Source organism: Colias eurytheme, chromosome 25 (assembly GCF_061535395.1).
Source record: "Colias eurytheme isolate Ceu_HAF_F1 chromosome 25, ilColEury1 Martin Lab GWU primary, whole genome shotgun sequence".
Classification (NCBI taxonomy): domain Eukaryota; kingdom Metazoa; phylum Arthropoda; class Insecta; order Lepidoptera; family Pieridae; genus Colias; species Colias eurytheme.
This window is the reverse complement of record NC_143004.1, coordinates 4,059,786-4,065,825: the sequence shown is the minus strand read 5'-3', so window position 1 is coordinate 4,065,825 and position 6,040 is coordinate 4,059,786.

Genomic DNA, 6,040 nt, shown 5'->3' with positions numbered 1-6,040 from the left:
TTGACGAGAATCACTCTATCTATTAAAAAAACCGCATCAAAATCAGTTGCGTAGTTTTAAAGATTTAAGCATACAAAGGGACATAGGGACAGAAAAAGCGACTTTGTTTTATACTATGTAGGGATGTATAATTATATTTTGTGGATAAAATGCAAATTATTGATGTGATTATTTATTTCCCTGTATTCGTAGAATTTTTAACGCAGTTTTTTGGAGTGAAAATTTTTCATTTTGGTGCTTAATCCGTGTTTATATACATACTATGTAAGATTTTGATTGTTTTGAAAATATGTATTAGAAATAATGTACATATACCTAGTTATGTATATAAATATACAATTTAAAAAAAATCATCGCATAGATATATCATATTTTTTGTAAAAAGTAAATTAAAGCCAGTAAGTAATTGTTGCATTCTTAAATGTTTTAGGAGTTATTCTACTGCAGGGGATAATGCAATGGATTAAAAATAACGAGAATTTTATTACAGATTCAAGGCCAATGTTAATAAAAAAAGACAATTTAAATAACGATAAAAAATAAAATAATACTTAGTACTACCTTCACATACATAGGTACCAGTACTTTTATACTACAGTAGTTCGACGACATGTGACATCTGCCATCCCGCACTTGGTCAGCGTGGTGGATACGGTATCTACAGCTTACGTCAATCTCATACATTCGTAGTCTATTCTATTGAACGCTACGCTAACAGAAAGCCACTTGACTAGGGGGGCTGGAGGCCCATGTCCCAGCAGTGGGAACATCATGGGCTGATGATGACTATGTAATATCTATGTGCTTTAGGCCAGTCTCTATAGATATTAGCTAGTCAAAAGAAATTCGGTCACGATAACGTTAGGTATTAACATAAGATTGCAGTTTTATCAAGCCTCTTCAGAAAAATGTATAAGTCTATCGCATCAAGATAATTCTCATGACTGCAATCTGCACATACTGCAACATTGTAATAATCTCTTATGATATCTTTATGACATATAAATCCCTTGTAAGATCTTTTAGAAAACATCAAAAGAAAGGTAGGTCTTCAGCTTTATAATATTAGTATATCATAATATAATCTGACGATGCGGTTGGCGCAGTGGTAAAGTAACTGCCTACTGAGCCGACGGTCCCGGGTTCGATCCCCGGTCAGCGCAAATATTTGTGTGATGGACTCAATTATTTGTTCTTGGTCCTGGGTGTTATTATCTATATATGTATTTATTAAATATTATATTTATTGTCGCCTAGTACCCACAACACAAGCCTTAATTGAGCTTACTGTGGGACTAGGTCGATTTGTGTAATAATGTCCTAAAATATTTATTTATTTTATTTATTTATATCTATACTAATATTATAAAGCTGAGTTTGTCGAGGAAGGCTATCTTTCATCACGCTAAGATCAACAGGGGCGGAGCAATACGGGTAAAACCGCGGGGCACACCTAGTTTTCGATATTTCTAAAGCGGATATTTTTTAACTTATCCATAGCCCAGGTCCGAAAAAATATTTATTTATTTATTTAACTCTTTAATAGTTGTACAGATAGGAAACCTTAGAACTACTTACACATAGAACAGAGTACAACTATTTTGGCGGCCTTTTCACTTAATAGTGATCTCTTCCAGGCAACCACGGTAAAAGGTAAACAAGCAAAATGATCACTATTGTCGGGACGAGAACAGAAAAATATTTTACTTTATGATCCATAATTATTAAAATTATTGTTATATTAAAACTATATATTGTTTTACTAGCTTTCCACCCGCGGCATCGCCTGCGCAGTCAAAGAAAAACCCGCATAGTTCCTATTCCCGTGGGATTTCCGGGATAAAACCTATCCTATGTCCTTTCTCGAGTATTAAAATATCTCTATACCAAATTTCAAGCAAATTGGTTCAGTAGTTAAGGCGTGATTGAGTAACAGACAGACAGACAGAGTTACTTTCGCATTTATTATATTAAACATGGATTATCTGTTTTATTTTTAAATTACTTACTTTATATCATAATTAAAGAAAATAAAGTGCAGTGATCTTCAATTAATGACTTAAAAAGTTTAAAAGGTTCTATGCACATTGTAGATTATTAATAACAACACTTTTATCGAAATTATAATCAACAAAGGTTCCGTGAATAACATAAAAGCTCTGCGTACCGGTTATTCCCGGCTTTCATCAGTACAGGGAAAAATATTCATTCATTTATGATGTTGTTTAATGCATCCAATGGATTTTGTGAATGTGACTTTTGAGGAAAATACAGTGGGGAATTTATTAGCTATTTATAACTGACTAACTGTGCTTGCGGTCATTCAATTAAATGTAGTCAATGAACACGCTAGTTACTCAATTAAATAGCAGATTCAGCCAGATGACTGCGATATAATGTAAAGTGCGTGTGAGTAAAGTATCATATAATGAGTAAATAATTTATGTAACTATTCAAATGGGGAAATTATCAGACTAATAGCAAGTGTAAATAATGAGATTTCGATAAAGCAAATATTATTGACGCTGAACAATAAGAGAGAAGCAATAGAATTCCAAATCCGTTGTTTATTGTTCTTTGTGAAATCATGTCGAAGCTTGTGACAGCCTTTTTTTACGTTGAGCGTATTTGCTATGAAGAAACCATAATAATTTTGGAGCGCCTATTTATTCCTACTGCCATAGGATTAAACTGACTTGATCAGTTCAGTCAAACCAAAATCAAACCTATTTGTGGAATTATTTAAACACCGATACACATAGCATTACATTAAAAAGATTAAATTTAGCTCGACTATCCTTACTAATATTATAAATGCGAAAGTAACTCTGTCTATCTGTCTGTTACTCAATCACGCATAAACTACTGAACCAATTTGCGTGAAATTGGGTATGGCGATATTTTGATACCCGAGAAAGGACATAGGATACCTTTTATTGCGAAATATGTACCACGCGCGAAGCCGGGGCGGACCACTAGTATCATCATAAAACTAGAACTAGTACAGTATATTTTCGAGGGATGAATTTGATATTCTTGAAGACATTATCTCATTAGTGTTGTCATAAACCTGCTTATACTGTGGTCTTTTCATTAGTTCTGAAGTTATAATAGCCGCTAAGAAATCTAATAAATTGCCTGGCGTCGTTCAATCAGATATAACATAGATCATGAAGATTGATTATCTAATTGGTCAATTCTAAAAAACAACTCATGTATATTGTATCATAAGTAATATAATTTATTTCTTCAATGTAAATTTTAATAGCATTCAAATAATATAACCTCAGTTTTGTTTTTCAAACTCAAACATTTATTTATTCAATTAGACTTCTTCGAGAAGCACTTTTGAAACGTCAATACATATTTTTAACATTTACCACCGATTCGGAAAGCAGTATCTATGGAGAAGAACCGGCAAGAAACTCCATAGTTTTTATAAAATATACAGAGGTAGAAGTTACAAATAAACATATTAAAACGAACAAACAACAAAAGTATCTAATGCTTCAATTCTACCCTACTGTGGTATATATATTGATACGTATATATACACTATACAATATACATAATACATAGGTGCCTATAAGCTTATTAGCCAATTTATTTAAAAGTCCGCATTTTGAAAGATGGCTGCTCCAACGCCGGAAAACTGGTATAAGCACGTGGAAAATACGCAGAAGTATCTCAACGCAACTCCAAGCCGCAGTACTGGACAAGCACCCTGCCAGTTGTTATTTGGAGTTAACATCTTTTGGCCCCTTTGCTTGCTCTGATATAAAAAAAAACATACGGGTCAAGGACGACTGGAACTTAAACGAACTTCAGTATTGGTTAATCCTATGGATATAATTTTATTTTTATTTATTTATTTATTACACTTTACTATGCTAGTTACACAAATTACTTCAAACTAAAACTTATAGCCACTAAAGAGTGATCTCTTACAGGCACTATTAAACAATTGTAATTAGTAATTACTTAATACGGTAATTATTTAAAAAATAAGCTACAATCCTTTCTTAATGAACGCCTTTTAAAAAGTAATAGCACAACAAATCAAGATCATTAATTTATATTAAGCCTTATGAAGGTATATAATAATTTCTAAATTTATCCCAAATTAATAATAAAAAAAATCGAATTACATATTATTCTAAAAGAAGAAGTCTGTTATTATAGAGTAAAAGAAGAAGTGTCCCGTGTATTGATCCCTGCGGAACACCTGAATAAATTAGTTTATTACGAACTGAATTCAACAAATGCTTCTAGATCCTTTCGTTGCCTAAAAGGTTGTATAAACTTGCACTAGGATAAATAAAGCACATGATATACAAATATCGTTTACTTTGAAAGCTTTCAAGTAATCCAATTCTGTGAGACTCTATCAAAAGCTCTCAATAATTCAATGGAAAAGGAATCAGGTATGATACCTTTATATTAATCTAATATGTGTATTTGGTTTATGTACTTGCATTATATTATGTATTTTAATAAGTAATTTCGTTTTTTAATTTATTAATCCATACTATAATATTATAATAAGTATTATTAATATTATAAATGCGAAAGTAACTCTGTCTGTCTGTCTGTTACTCAATCACGCCTTAACTACTGAACCAATTTGCATGAAATTTTGTATAGAGATATTTTGATACCCGAGAAAGGACATAGGATAGGTTTTATCCCGGAAATCCTACGGGAACAGGTTTTTCTTTGAAAATGCGGGCGAAGCCGCGGGCGGAAAGCTAGTACATAATATATGATTCCTAACCAACCAACCAACCAAATAAGATATAGTTTTCTTTGTAAAAAAAAAGAGTAATTTCAAATTTTATTATTAATATTATAAATGCGAAAGTAACTCTGTCTGTCTGTCTGTTACTCAATCACGCCTTCACTACTGAACCAATTTGCATGAAATTTTGTATAGAGATATTTTGATACCCGAGAAAGGACATAGGATAGGTTTTATCCCGGAAATCCTACGGGAACAGGTTTTTCTTTGAAAATGCGGGCGACGCCGCGGGCGGAAAGCTAGTACATAATATATGATTCCTAACCAACCAACCAACCAAATAAGATATAGTTTTCTTTGTAAAAAAAATTTGAGTAATTTCAAATTATTATTAAAACGATATATTCTATCATCTTTATTTAACATTAAATTATATCATACGGCGAACTTTGTAAGCCACGAGGCAAACTTTGAAGGCTATATAGAATTTTTTTCAAAACTGTATTAGAGGCGCACCAAATCAACAAAATATTTTTTAGTTCAAATATTATATTATAATTACAAATAGAAATTAATGATTGGATCATTAAAAGTAACGAAAAGTAAATTTATTTGATTTTACTGTTTTTGTTTTATGTATTTAGGTTGACGTAAGGAAGGGAAATCTACATAATTTATATTTAACATGAATTATACCTTTCCCTTATTTATATGTAATATATTTAAGTAGTTAGTCATTATTAATCTTAAAATATATAGTTTAAAAACATAAAATATGTAAAATGCGTGTTTTAAATTACTCCAAAAATACTATACATGTGATAAAATAATATTTAAACAGTCCATCTTATGTTTATTTCTGAATATTATTTTCTTATAATTTTAATTTTAATTACACATTATATTTTATCATTTCAAATTTACCTTTAGTTAAGTAGGATGAAGCTATAATATGAGTTGATAAATTGACTTGATAATATATACTGTTTACTGTTTTGAGTTTCTAACAAGTTTATATTGCTCAATGATATTTCAAACTAGCTGTGCTTCGCGGTTTTACACGCATTGCTACTCCTATTGGTCTTAGCATGATGATATTCTCTTAGCTTATAATATTATGTTGACCCGAATTGTTATTATAATGTATAAACTAGCTGTGCCCGCGACTTCGTACGCGTGGAATAGTGACTAGTACTATAGTTACTAGTTAACACACAATTATGAGTAAACACGTACTACTTGTAATTCACACGTTATGCCCTTTCATTTGATATGCAGTTTGAGTATTATTTGACCACATTC